Genomic DNA, 14,223 nt, shown 5'->3' with positions numbered 1-14,223 from the left:
ACGTATTACTAAACAAAAAAAAGATTTGTCATCGTCATAATGACACACAGTCACACATGATGTAGAGATACTGGATTCAGGCACCTGATAGCTATCTCTGCCGCTCGCTCTCCCGTTTACTGAAGGGCCCCTGTTTTGACTTTCATTCTTTGCTCACCGAAAGAAATGAAAACCGTTACCCGACGCATAAATTACAGACCCAACTCAGGGCACCTGGACCCTAGACAGTATGTTGAGAGTGAATAAATATACAACTACATGCCACAGAATGCAATGCGTGGTAGGAAAGAAAGCCTGTCCAAGGTGATCCCAGGCAAACATCTAATTTGCTGCTCCAATCAGACATTTAGTCTTAGAGGCTAGATATTTCTCCATTAGCATTTCCTTTACCCTGGACGCCTTTGTTTTCCCCTTTCTTGCATCAATTGGACTACAAAACGAGAGCTGAACTACGCACTTCCGGTAGCGTCGGAAATTACGTTGCCGGCGATGCCACTGTTTCTCTGGGTGTACGCTGCTAGAGTGAGATGGTGGAGAGCCGGTGTGATATTTTGAAGTGTGAGTAAGGCGTCTTTCGTACTTTTCGTTTTCTGCAAGCAGACAAACCTTGCGTGCGTGTTTGGGAAAATATTTCATGAGCCAAGCACTTGGAGATCAGATGAGTCAAAAATTTGCTAACATTCGTGCCAAGAATTTTCAATTCTATTAAGGACACGGAGGCGAGGATTATGCTTCTCAATCTTTTACTGTAAACTCACAGCAGCCAATGAAAACACGTATTTTTCATTACAAAACAGTAAACAACTACATATCCCATCATGACATGTACTTAGGCACGCCCCCTTAGTCCATAAGAGCTCCTTGCGTGCAGCCATCTTCCTCTTTCTTTGAGGCGAACAATTCCAAACAACTTGAAAACTTCACAAATCCTCCAACATGGAAGAAACAACAACGTCTCAGGATGCATTTCCTGGCAATCTTCTACGATCAGTCTCCTTTTTTGTCTGATCCTGAAATAAAGGAAATAAAACCGTAACCACCGAAATCAACTGGGTGGGCAAGCAGGTATACACATAACCTTGCCGGGTGGGATAATCCTCGCCTCCGTGTCCTTAATAGAATTGAAAATTCTTGGCACAAATGTTAGCAAATTTTTGATTCTATTACAGGACCGGAGGCTTCAGATTATGCTAGTTTAACGCTTATTAAAAACAACAGAGGTAATATCCCCCACCGGCTTATAATAGTACGTCCTAAAAGTGGACTCTGAGGACCAATCTGCACTATGCATAATGTCTTGGATGCTGGAACCCAACATGAATGACTTTGAGGCCCTAGCGCCTCTAACAGAATGAGCACCAAATATGGTAATGTCAATGCCAGCTTCTTTCATAATATAACGAAGCCATCTGGCAATGGTGGCAGCCGCCACAGCTTTAAAAGGTTTTTGCAAAGCAATTAGCAATTGTGAACAGCCCTGAGGCCTAATGGCCTTTGTGCATTTCTCATATGTCTTTAAACACTGAACTACACACAACTTTTCATTATCATGAAATGCATTGTAAGTAATATGACGTGACATTGTCTTTGTGCGTCCTGTAATTGTAAAGGAAACTCCTTCTGGAGTAAATACTCTACCTGTTACGTTGAGAGCTCGTACGTCCGACGACCTTCTACATGCTGAGAGGCAAAGTAACATGGCTAGCTTTGCCGATAGTTGCTTCCTGGTTAACAGCGAATTGATTGGCCATTGGTCAAGTAGAGCCAGAACTAAAGACACATCCCACAACCCTGTGTATTTGGGCTTCGGGGGATTAGACACTCTAATGCCCTTGAGTAATTTGCAAACTACCGGGTGCATGCCCACCGGCTTTCCGTCTATTTGCGCATGCCCCGCTGATATGGCGGATCGGAAGTTATTAACTGATCTATAAGCTAAACCGTCCGCTGCCTTATCTGACAGGAAATTTAACACATGGGGAAGTTCTGCCCCCACGGGATCCAGGTGTCGTTCCATGCACCAATCCACCCAGTTTTTCCAGGCTGAGGAGTACCGTTTCCGTGTGGATGGTGCCCAAGCCTGCTTGATAAACTCGGAAGTCCTGCTTGAAACCCCTGGCAACTGCCACTGTTCCCTGAAAGCCTCCAGGCCATCAGCAGCAGTCTGCCCTCCATTATCAGAGGATGTTGCTCCTGATGAGGGCCCTGCAACAGCAGGTCCGACTCCGGCAGAAGTCTGGGGAGATCGCAACTCCATTGTAATAACTTGGGGAACCACGCCTGGGATGTCCACCACGGCGTCACCATGACTACCTCCGCCCTCTGTCTGATCACCTGAGACATTACTCTGGGTATCAACATGAAGGGGGGAAAGGCATACTGAATTCCCTTCGACCAGTCCTGGAGAAAAGCATCTGTCGCCTTTGCCAAAGGGTCCGGCCTCCAACTGAAGAACTGGGGTATCTGACAGGTCAGTCTGGAGGCGAAGAGATCCGTCTGGAATGGACCCCAAATGTTCTGTAGCCATTGAAAGACCTCTGGAAGCAACTTCCAGTCGCTGTAGTCCCTGAGGTATCTCGAATTCCAATCTGCCACTTGATTGTCCTGGCCCGGAAGATATTCCGCTATTATTGATATCTGATTCGCCAGGCAATAGTGCCAAAAATCCTTGGCTATTTGTACAAGAAGCGACGACCTCGTGCCGCCCAACTTGTTGATGTACCTCACCGCCGACACATTGTCCATGCGAAGGAGGATACAACAAGAGGTCTGCCTCGGGGACAAAGTCCGCACGGCGAACGACCCTGCTAGTAGCTCTAAGCAATTTATATGTAGAGCAAGCTCCTGAGGAGACCACCTGCCGCCCGTGGAAATGTCTCCGCAGCGCGCCCCCCAGCCCCAGCGGCTGGCGTCGGATTCGATTATGATCTCTGGCTGCGAGCCAAATATTGCCCTTCCGTTCCAGGCGTCGACATGACCTAGCCACCATTGTAGCTCGGTCCTCACTTCCTGCGAGAGAGGGACAATGTCCAAATACAACAGTCCTTTCTGCAGGTGTCTTATCTTTAACTGTTGTAAGGCCCTGTAGTGCAGAGGGCCCAGGAATATCGCTTGGACCAATGAGGCCAAAATTCCCACTATTCTGGCAATCGCCCTGAGAGTGACCGTCTGATTGCTCAGTAACTTCCGGATCTCCTTCTTTAGATCCTTCAGTTTCTCCTTCGGGAGGCACAGCTGTGCCGCCAATGAGTCTATCGTGAACCCCAGGAAGTCTATTACCTGGGTGGGGACCATCACTGATTTCTTTGAATTGATGACAAACCCCAAGTTTTGAAGCAGCGTTGTCGTCTGCTCGAGATGCTGCTGAAGGATCCTTTGATCCTGTGCCATGATCAGGATGTCGTCCAGGTATATTATAAGACGAATCCCCCTCTCTCTGAGATAAGCCACGACTGGCTTCATTATCTTGGTGAAACACCAAGGAGCCGAGGAGAGCCTGAAAGGCAGAGCCAAATATTCGTACCATCGGCCCTTCCACCTGAACTGGAGGTACCTGCGATGTGGAGGGAAGATAGGGACGGAGAGATAGGCGTCTTTGAGGTCCAATCGGACCATCCAGTCCCCTTCCTGCAGTAAGTCTGTTAAGAGATGGATGCCCTCCATCTTGAAATGATTGTAAGTGATAAACTGGTTGAATTCCCTGAGGTTCAGGACCAATCTGTGTCCGCCTCCCTTCTTCTGAACAACGAATATATTGCTGCAAAAGCCGTGAGGCCCCTGATCGGCCGGTGCTATCGCGTGCTTTTGCAGCAATCCCTCGATCTCCTCTTCTATAAAACTGAGATCTAGTTGGGAAAAATGGAGACTTGCAGGGAAACCTGACTGAACAGGACGAGAATAAAACTCCAAGTGAAAGCCCTGTACTGTCTGTAACACCCAGGCGTCCTGTGTAAGTTTTTGCCAATGCCGGAGGCAGTGACGTGTCCGACCCCCCAAAGGAAGAAGAGAAAGATCTGCCACTCTCACCTGTGTTCTACTGGCTTCTGAAGCTTCCTCTATTGTTGTTCGACTGGAATCGATTCCTGGTGAACCTCCTGTGTGAGGGATAGAAGGTCCCTCCTCTGGTCGAGTTATAGTCGCCCCTGCCACGACCGTAGTCGCCTCTCTGGGAGCCTTGGGGACCACCACGGCCCGACGAGCGACCCCCGCCTCGTCCGGCCCTATTAAAAACACCCTGGCTCAGGGCTCTTTTGATGCCTGACTGAGCCTTGTCCAGTGCGGTGAAAGTTCCGACATATTTTGAAACGTCCTTCACAAACTTATCCCCGAAGAGCTGGCCTGCTGCTAGGGGTCCCGGTTCCGCGTCTGCCAATTCGGTTAGGTTGCCGTCCATTTTCATAAGGAGAGATTTGCGCCGTTCCGCAGAGATGGCGCAATTCGCATTGCCAATGAGGCATATGGCCCTCTGGGTCCATCCTGCCAGTACGTCTGGATCCACGGGCGTAGAGGATTCCTTGGCCGCTAGAGCCATCTCCAGGATCTTGGCCAACGGGCCTACAACATCCAACATCTTGTCTTGGCATCCCCTCCATGCCCGATCAAGACCACGCTTGGGATCTTTTGAGAACTTCTTGAGAAAGGTCAAGAGACTCGTGTCTATCTCTGGCGTTTCCGCCACTTTATCCGGGAGATCTGGACGAGGGCACTCGGACCTGAGGCGATTCCTCACCTCCCTCGGGAAACTTTTCCGAATGTTCTCATGGAGGTAAGCCGTGACCGCGACTGGGGGCACCCAGTCTGAGGACCTAGGGTGCATGATCTCGGACGGGTCAAAGGTGAAAGGGGTATTCACCGGTGCTACCCCCGCAGGCTGTGACACCTGTGCTTTTTTTGCCGGAGGCTCCTCCGAGGTGTCTGTGTCCATGTCAGTGTCAGTAGTGTTCGTGTCGGTATCCGTATCCGGATAGGATTTACGTTTGTATGTCGCCTTGCCTTCAGAATAAGAATGATCCACTGCCCCTCCTGCGGGCAACGAGGATAAGGCTTGTGCATGTGGCCATTTAGCAGGATCAGCTGCTGGTTGACTGGACGTAGATGCTTCTACCTTTTTCTTTTGCGGCTTGTCGTAGCCGTGCCTCTTGGCAAAGCCCTCCAATTGCTTACGGATAGGGCGTAGAGCTGCGGCTAGGGCTTGCTGGACAGTTTGTGGGACCGTAGTCTCCATAGCCCTACTAACCGAGGACTGGACCGAAGCGTCCAAAGCATTCACCAAGTTGTCCTCTAAGACAGCCTCCTGCTGTCCTTCATAAGTCTCCTCCTCAGCATACTCCCCATAATACTGCTCTCCCTGGGACATTATGGGGTATGGCTTGTTACTCCCACTCTTGGGAAACAGAGTCACTGCGTAGGTGAAAATACTTTCTAGGCCACAAGGAGGGTAAGGGGGGGGGGTCAGCCCACTGTGCACACTATAACAATAATCACGATGAACCCCCTCAGCAAAGCTGTAATCACACGGGCCAGAGACCCAGGCCACTGAAATAATATAAAGAGTGTGTGCTCACTCTGTCCAGGCCTTTATTTGTACAACCTTCTCAGGCGATCGAGGGGCAGAGCAATCACCAATGTGTGGTATGCAAAAAATATCCCTGGAATGTCGTTTGGAATTCGCGCTCGAGCGTGCTGCCCAAACGCGACTGAATTCCTACTGAAAACCAGCCCAAAGTCAGCGCGTTTGGGAGCACGCTCAGGCCGAGAGCCACCCGGTCCTTACGGCGTCATCGGGCGATTAGGGAGAGCCCTGCGCCTGCGCGAGGACACGCTGAATAATCACAATGGGGGAAAGGGTGTCCCGGGTATTATGAGGCTCCGAGTGTTATGCCAGTGACGGTCTGCCCCCGGTCAACGACCGGAACAATTTCTCGCGCTCAGCGGAGCGTTTACAGCCACAAAGGAACGCTGGAAAAAGCGGGATAAGGCGCAACAACCACGCGCACTCCCCCGTGCACAAATATCCCTGTCAGCACGAAAGTTGTTATCAAGGGGTGAGTCTAGAGTCAAATAAACTCGCCAATCACTTGTATAACCCCACTGTATTAACAACAAATATATCACTTAATCATCACAACCATCGCATATCAAACAGCTGAGGGAAGAAGCAAAGTGCACTTATCTCTTGCTGTGAGCAGCAAAGAAAGAGGAAGATGGCTGCACGCAAGGAGCTCTTATGGACTAAGGGGGCGTGCCTAAGTACATGTCATGATGGGATATGTAGTTGTTTACTGTTTTGTAATGAAAAATACGTGTTTTCATTGGCTGCTGTGAGTTTACAGTAAAAGATTGAGAAGCATAATCTGAAGCCTCCGGTCCTGTAATAGAATTCGGGTTCTCATCTCTGCCAGCAGGGCGAGTCTGGTAATTGTTTTCTCTTTTGAGTGGAGATTTTCGGGCGTCTGCTGCCAGATTAAAGGAGACTTTTTTCAAGCACACGGAACACAAACAAGAACGGCAGGAAATTAAATGCGGCGCTTAATAGCACAAACTGTAATTTTGTATAAATATAGTCATGTGTTCCAGATCTTATTTCTCGCTGGGGCAATTAGTAGTCGCAGGCGTATAGTGTATCTGTAATTTTTGAGGGGTAAAATTCCTTGCGCATTTCCCTTTCTTAACATGTATTTTCTTGAAAGTGGTTTAGTGGCTTGAAGCAGAGGTGGGTGATGTTCTAGGTGCTCCACCGGATGTGCGATGTCTGAGACCGGTACAATAAATATTTCCTTTCATATTGGACAGGGAAACGGAGTATTTATAAAAGGCAACAGAAAGTTGAGGGTTGAGAAAAGCGGAGCTAGTTCTGGTGTTGTTTTTGGACAGGTTACCTGAAGAGGAAGGGAAAGAGCGAAGCAAACTAGTTCTGAGCAGATCTGCCTTCCACATCAATTTGCCCTTCTACTTACCACTATTGATTTCATTCTTAGATGGCGCTGAAATGTGTGTGAGTGCACCACAGCAGACCGCAGCGAATTTAGGGCAGTACAAAAGGTAGTGGTAGGTGTGAAAAATCGACCTGAGCTCTGGTTAATATAGGACTTTATTTGTTTTTTTTAAGTGGCAAAGGCTTGCTTCTGGTACCTGGACGCATTCTGTAAGTTACAAGGTCGAGATCTGGATAGTCCACTCACAGCGCTCGCCTGCTAATTATTTGCAGGGCTATGTTACTGGCGTAAAATGTGCTAGATACAGAAATGGCTGTCAGTGCAAGTGCATATGCTATACACAGCGGCCTATAAATGAGGGATCCACAGAGAGTCGTTATGGGGTTGGTCTGGATCTGGAAGTGGAGATGCTCCATGAGGGTCGCTGTGTCATCTGGGAGGGTGGTCGAATGGGGGGTGCTTTTGTGAACGACGGCAATGCCTCTTCCTGGTAGGATGAGCAGTACTAGTGCAAAATGTTTTATCCATCAGGAATGGCAGTGTCGATGTCGGGTGTGGAGTTGGCAGTGGTCCAGGTTTCCGTGAGGAAGGCGACGTTAGGCGAGTAAGTGTTGAGGAGGTTCGTCCCTGATTTCTATGGCGGGCTTGTGTATGGAACGCACGTTGAGGTGGATGCAGTTGAATGGTTTGTGAGTGGTGATGTCCGGTAGGCTGGGAGATGCTGCTGGGGTACGTAGGTGGGTGAGGGTGTGGCGGCAGTGTAGACAGGAGAGAGGGCCGTGGGTGTTGGTCTGTCTCGAAAGCTGGCAGTTGTTGCATCTGGGGTTGAGATCGTGGTGGGTGCTAGAGTTGTAGTGGAGGCGGGTCAAAGGACCAGGGTCCCTGACTCTGGTCGCGGTCAGGTCACGGATGGGCTCAGACTGGTTTGTCTTTGAAGAGCCTGTGGCGCTCTAGCTGCATGCAGCCGTTATTAAGTAGGGATGGGGCTGAAGGTGAGTCAGCTGGGAGTGGGAAGGATACACTGGAGGGGGAGGGGCCGGGCAGTGGGGGCAGCAGGGGTGGGGGAAAACAAAGGAAAGATTGAGAAGTGAAAAGGATAAAAGTTACATAAGGGCAGAACGAAGGAAAGAGGAAAAAGGGCACAAAAGGAAAGAGGCAAGAGAGGCAGAGCAGCAGAAGAGCAGAGTGCTCTCCCACTGGACCACCAGGAATGAAGCACAGGCAGGAGGAGTCTGTGAGTGAAGGTGGCCCTCAAACACCCTGCAACAGAGCTCAGGTGGCAGCACAAGTGGAGCTGCGTGGGGGGAGAGCAGTCACACTGCATAATGAACATGTTTCACCTCTGAAGTTGTGATGTAAGTTTCCACCTTTTGAGTGTTGTGTTGCTGTGAGTGTCCTAATGTTGTAGGTCTCCATTGATTTTGATCCTCGTGATACAGTGAGTTGTTTTACAGTATTCTGATGCTCTGGGGGTTTGAAGTTGTGAAGTGTTCTGATGTGGTAAATGTTGGGAATGACTGAACTTGTATGCGTCTACAGTTTGAATATTCTGATGCTGTGAGAATTTTAACATGCTTATTTTAAGTGTTGATTTTTTTTCTGTAGTTCGTAATTCAAACAGCAGCCATGGATGGCACTTCTTTCGTTGCACTAGGGCCCATGACACACTGGTTACACCACTTCTGGTTCCATGTGTGCTAGGGTTGGCATCTCTAGCCACTAGACCAAACGTCCTCCTGTGAAAGCGCTTTTCGAGGTTCCCGGAGGGCTTTGCCTCAAGCCATCACTGGCTGGCCTTCCTTTGTTGAGCGATGTGTATGAGCTCGCCTCTCAAAACCAGCTGGGCAGGTTCAATTGTATTTTATGCTTTATTAATGTAAAAGTGTGTTTGTGGGAGCCTATCTGAAAGTGGTTGAATGTGGCACTTCATTTCGAAAGAGGTGGCGGTGTGAATTTGTGTCTCGAAGCCTGATCATGTTATGTGACTATTTTTTTGAAATGTCAGAATGTGAATTTCCACTAAAACATACCCCCTTTTATTCTAGCCTCTCTGGGTCCCTTTTTCATCCCTTCCACCTGCGTTCCACTTTTCATTCACATCATATTCCTTTCTTACACTGCAATCTCTGCTTTCCCCAGTTCTCTTCACACTCTTTATTTACCCTTTGTCTGGTTCCCACATTCTATCCTCACACTCCGTTTTATCTGTTTTTCCTTCTTACACCTATCTTTCATGGTTGACACTTCTGTCTGCTTCCTTCATCTCCATGTTCTTCCCTATACATCGAATTGAGAAGGAGTCTGCACATTATAATCCATGCCTGATACAATAATGCAAAGATGATTCATGCACTGTGAGATTTTTAAATGTTTAACATTTTGGTCAGTACTTTTATCGGACTCCAGAACTGTGTGTTCCGGACTAACCTGTCCAGTCCTATTATCACTCAGACTCCTGGCAAACAATAGCATGCAGTCTTCTACAGAGAGTGCACACATCAACGGAAAGCTCCCCAACCCTACCGCTAGCCCTCTCTCCTTCACTAAACTGGAGGCTTCAGCCAGCACAGGCCACAAAGCTCAGAATCTATCGTTCATTCATGATGCTTTGTAATGGTCGGAGCTAGGCCGCAAAGTGACAGGCTGGTCATATTGGTGGGAAGCCTGACGGGCATTGATTAATCTAAAAAATAAAAATAAAAAAAAAGTTGGCTAAAAGCAAACATATTTTTGGTCTCAAAAAGAACACATTGCCATAGTAGTCCGTGGCAGCTTTTAAGGGAATTACTTTGTGTTTGGTGGTGTTTCTTGTGAAAGAGAGGAATGATGTTTCTGACAGTAAAGTTGGTCAGTTGGCTGAAGTGGGCTGCCTCACTGCCCTGTGAAGTATGCTATGATGGATGGATGAAAAATATTACACAATAACATACCGATGGGTGAAGAGGGCTGGCTGAAAGCCTCAACAACTAAGTATATTATACATAGAATTTTAGTAAAATCAGAAGGTCTTTACTAACACCAGATTTAAAAATAGAGCTGTGAGTCAGGCTCCCTGCATTGTATTGTGATAGCAGGGAGTCCTTTTAGAGACAAAGACACTGTCATGAATGAAAATGATCTTACAGGGGGGACTTTATGGTGAAGTTTCTTACTTTATAGGTCAAGTGCAGATCTTTGAGATAGATGGCTGTCTAATAAGCTTTTCCAAAACCTCTTTGTAAAGAGGAGTCGTAGTTACAATTGCCTTTTTAGCCAGCCTCAACAACTAAGTATATTATACATAGAATTTTAGTAAAATCAGAAGGTCTTTACTAACACCAGATTTAAAAATAGAGCTGTGAGTCAGGCTCCCTGCATTGTATTGTGATAGCAGGGAGTCCTTTTAGAGCTAAAGACACTGTCATGAATGAAAATTATCCTACGGGGGGATCTATGGTGAAGTTTCTTACTTTATAGGTCAAGTGCAGATCTTTTGGATAGGTGGCTGTCTAATAAGCTTTTAAAAAACCTCTGTAAAGATGAGTCGCAGTTACAATCGCCTTTTTAAAGTTCCTTTAATGCATCAGCATTTACCCCAGACATTCTTGTCCTGCTTTCCCAACTGCCTTTTCTGTCACATTCCAAGTGATGTCACTGTGAAATCAAACGTTATCTCCTGAACAACACACTTGGTTCCATAACTCTACACCATCTTCCCCCCCTTATTACCCATAACATGACAACAACCACTCATAAAATAATCTTAAGCACAAGAAGATATATTTCCAGAACAGCATACATTTGTTGATTCTTCATACAGTTCAGCATAAATTTGTGTTTTCTAAATGTATCAATCTAGTACACTTCATATATACATTTCTTGTGGTTTTGTTAATTTTGCATACATTTTCTAGACTCCAAAAAGTTCCCACCCTCCAAACTACCACATTGCGTTTAACTTCCTAGACCTTACATGGACAAGAATACTTGCTTTCACCCTTGTGAACTATTCCACTCTTCCGTATTACCACCCAATCAACAGTTTTTACCCAGAGTTTTCTTACATTCTTTCATATATTGTAATATTCCACAGTCTTCACGATGAACCTGAACACTTTCTTTCTCACACAACCACACAGGGCATGCCTAACTACGTTCTCTATCAAGGACACGAATGGCGACACCCCAGTCACAGAACGGGGACTCGCTCTATGGGCCCATATTCATCTTTCTCATCTCTTTCCTCAACTGAATAGCATTTGCTAACGGCAGCTATATATTCTCCATCACAAGACGATTAACCCTCTCCACTAACCTATTGGCTTGAGGTCTAAAGGGAGACTTTTTTTCATGAGCAATCCCCATTAATGTAAGATAGCATGTAACTTCCTTGGACCCAAACTGCACCCTGTTGTCAGACACTGTGTTCTTTGATACCCCTTCCTCAGCAAAGAAATCCTCCAAAAACTGGATGACATTAGTCGTGTTTCTGTTTCATAGCTTTCGCCGCAAAATCTTTTAAATGGTAGTCTAAAAGTACCATAATGTATTTGTCTCTTGACCCCGAACCTTGCCAATGACCCGATAAAATCAATTGCTAGTCTTTTCCATGGCCCCTCTGGAAAATTAGTACATTCCAATTGTGTTTGTCTCGCAATCTTAGTCTTGTCGCTGTTAGCACATACATAACTTTTCACAACCCCTTTAAGGTCTCAGTCCATACCAGGCCACCAAAGTGATTGTCTAACTCTCCTCTTCGTCATATTGCGCCCAGGTTGTCCCTCATGCGCAATAACAGTGATGCGCCTGCAGACATCACTAGCAAGTACAATTTTTCTTCTCATCAATTTCATTCAGTCATCTTTCACTTTAAGAAATTCACTTATCTCCTTATTGAAAACTTTCTCTTCACCCCATCCTCACACAACTTTTCCTTCTACTTCTTTCATCAGTCCTTTTCCCTCGCAACAAACCACTCCTCATTACTCAAAGCAATTTCACAGTCTCCCATGCTCACACCTTCACTCCACACCTCATCAATGCTTTCCGCTTCACTTACTGGCATTCTTGACACGTAGTCTGCAAATAGAAATTCTTTGAGTAGCACCTTCTTCAAATCCTCTTCTCCCTTTAAATAAATATTAGGGGTTCATGATCAGTTCTGACCTTAAAAGACAAACCCCATATATAAATTCTAAAATTATTGATTTCCCCAAGTGCAAGCAGGGGCGTCCCTTTATGCAAGCAGGGGCGTCCCTTTATATTGCAGAATGTGCACTCGCTGTTCCTTGTAATCTTCTAGATGCAAAGCTTATGATACGTTCTTCTCCATTCAACTTCTATCAATAATGCCTTAACCCACACATTGAACCATCAGTGGTGATGTAGGTTTTACCTGATACTTAAAAATGTCTCATTGTAGGTGCCTGAATTATGCTCTTCTTGACCATCTCAAAATCACGGTCACATTCCTCACGCCTTACAAATTCAGCATTTTTCTTCATAATTAACCTTCAGGGCTCCACCATTTTTGTGAAGTTTTTCCCATACCTTGCACAATAATCAGCAAGGCCAAGAAATTATTTAAATTCATCATTGTTGGAAGGTTTAGGTGGTATGTTTATTGCTGTTACTATACCCCTCTTCGGTCTGATTACTTTAGTCATTATCTCATGTCCTAAATAAGTCATCTCCTTCCTTCTCAACTGACACTGCTTTTTCTTAATCATCAGCACATGTTTCTCCAGTCATCCCATCACCCCTCAAATATCTTATCATGTTCTCCCACACTCTTTCCTACAATAAGTATGTTGGTTTGAAAACACAACACTTCTTTCATGCCCCCAAAAATATTTTTCATTACTCTTTGGAACACAGCAAAAACTGGATCGAGCCCAAATGGCATCCTCTTTAACAAAAAGAGCCAACAGGCGTAATAAACAATGTTAAGTGTCTCGAGTCCTCATATAAACTGGCCTGGTGATAGACGGCAGATATGTCTAGTACACTCAAGACACACCCACCAGCCATAGTTGCTAACATCTCTGATATGTTAGGAAGGGGTTGCCTGTCCACGCATAAATTTCTATTTAAATCACACAAGTCCATGCATAATCAAATCCTGCTCCCCTCCTTTGGTGCTACCACTACCGATTCCAACCACTCTGATGTCTCAATTATTTCTTGACATAACAAGTTGTCTAGCTCCTGACGTAATAGCTCTTTCATCATATTCAGAATAGTCCTCACCCTGTGAACTACCACATGCTGTTTTAATAATATTTTCAATAAGACCAGTTTTTCCTTAAATACATGGGGATGTTTTACTACTACGTTCTCCTAGCCCCATTCTTTCATGTCTTCAATGTTTACACTTTCTGTCACCTTCACTGGTTCTTTGGCATTTGGGTTTATGATAATATTCAAGTCTCTCTGATGATGCCACCCCAATAAGTTAGACCCATAGTTGGCCCCTTCATAGCTTCACTCTTAAACTTAATTGTCATCCTTCTCATGCCTAGTATTTCTTTTTCCAGCATACCCCATAGGATTGATATCTGACTCGCTCAGTGGCAGATAACTGCTTTCTGCAGAATTTTCCTCATGTTTTATAAATTTCCCAAATATACTAGTACTCTTGTCTTTTTCTCATCTATAGTACATCACAATGACGTTTTCTAGTCTGTTCGTACTTTCACTTCCCTTGTCTCCCTTGTCTCTAACACCTCTGTACTTGCCCCTTCTATCACACCACTATCTCCTGTACATTCTCAGATACATCATCCACTTCCTGATAATTTGTGCTAGCAGTTTTCGTTTTGCACACTTTCGCAAAATGTCCTCTCTTTCCACAGTGTCTAACAATTGCATTCCTTGCTGCACAGGTTGTGCTAGAGGAAATATGCCGCGTAGCACCACAGTGGAAGCATTTTATGTCCCTATGAGTAGTATCCTTGTAACCCTTGGCTTCCATGAAATCTGTTATTTTCCTATTCTTCTGTTTCCTATTCACAGTTTCTTCCACCACATCCACTGTTTCCCTTTTACTGTTGGACTTACCACCCATTTCTCTCAACCCCATTACTATATCTTCAATACCTTTTTAGCTATTTGATTTGCCTAATCCAACGTGGGGTCTTTTGTTTAAAGTTTTTATTTTATTCTCTTATTGTTCATCCATCTTACGATTTGATCCCGTATCAATAAATCTGTCATTTGTTCAAATCGACAGAATGAGGCCAACCCCCTAAACGCTGTGTCATGAAATGCACCATCCTCCTCAGTTAACTGCTTTATGGAGCAAAATGTG

At 45.7% G+C, this 14,223-nt stretch overlaps 1 protein-coding gene across 5 annotated transcripts in view; it reads left to right on the top strand.

Moving 5' to 3' along the window:
• Nucleotides 1–433: 433 nt before the first annotated feature.
• The window catches only part of GGPS1 (geranylgeranyl diphosphate synthase 1), a 144,599-nt gene continuing 130,809 nt past the window's right edge, over nucleotides 434–14,223 (top strand). For 4 of the 5 annotated variants that reach the window (XM_078670837.1, XM_078670838.1, XM_078670834.1 and 1 more), the window contains exon 1: nucleotides 434–558. The gene's annotated coding sequence lies outside the window, so the exon portion shown is untranslated. Of the gene's footprint in view, nucleotides 663–6,377; nucleotides 8,291–14,223 lie in introns of all 5 variants that reach the window. The other variant, XM_078670835.1, reaches the window with a different exon arrangement.

Source organism: Lissotriton helveticus, chromosome 12 (assembly GCF_964261635.1).
Source record: "Lissotriton helveticus chromosome 12, aLisHel1.1, whole genome shotgun sequence".
Classification (NCBI taxonomy): domain Eukaryota; kingdom Metazoa; phylum Chordata; class Amphibia; order Caudata; family Salamandridae; genus Lissotriton; species Lissotriton helveticus.
Note: the sequence above shows the minus strand (reverse complement) of the source record. Positions and strands in the feature narration are given on the sequence as shown.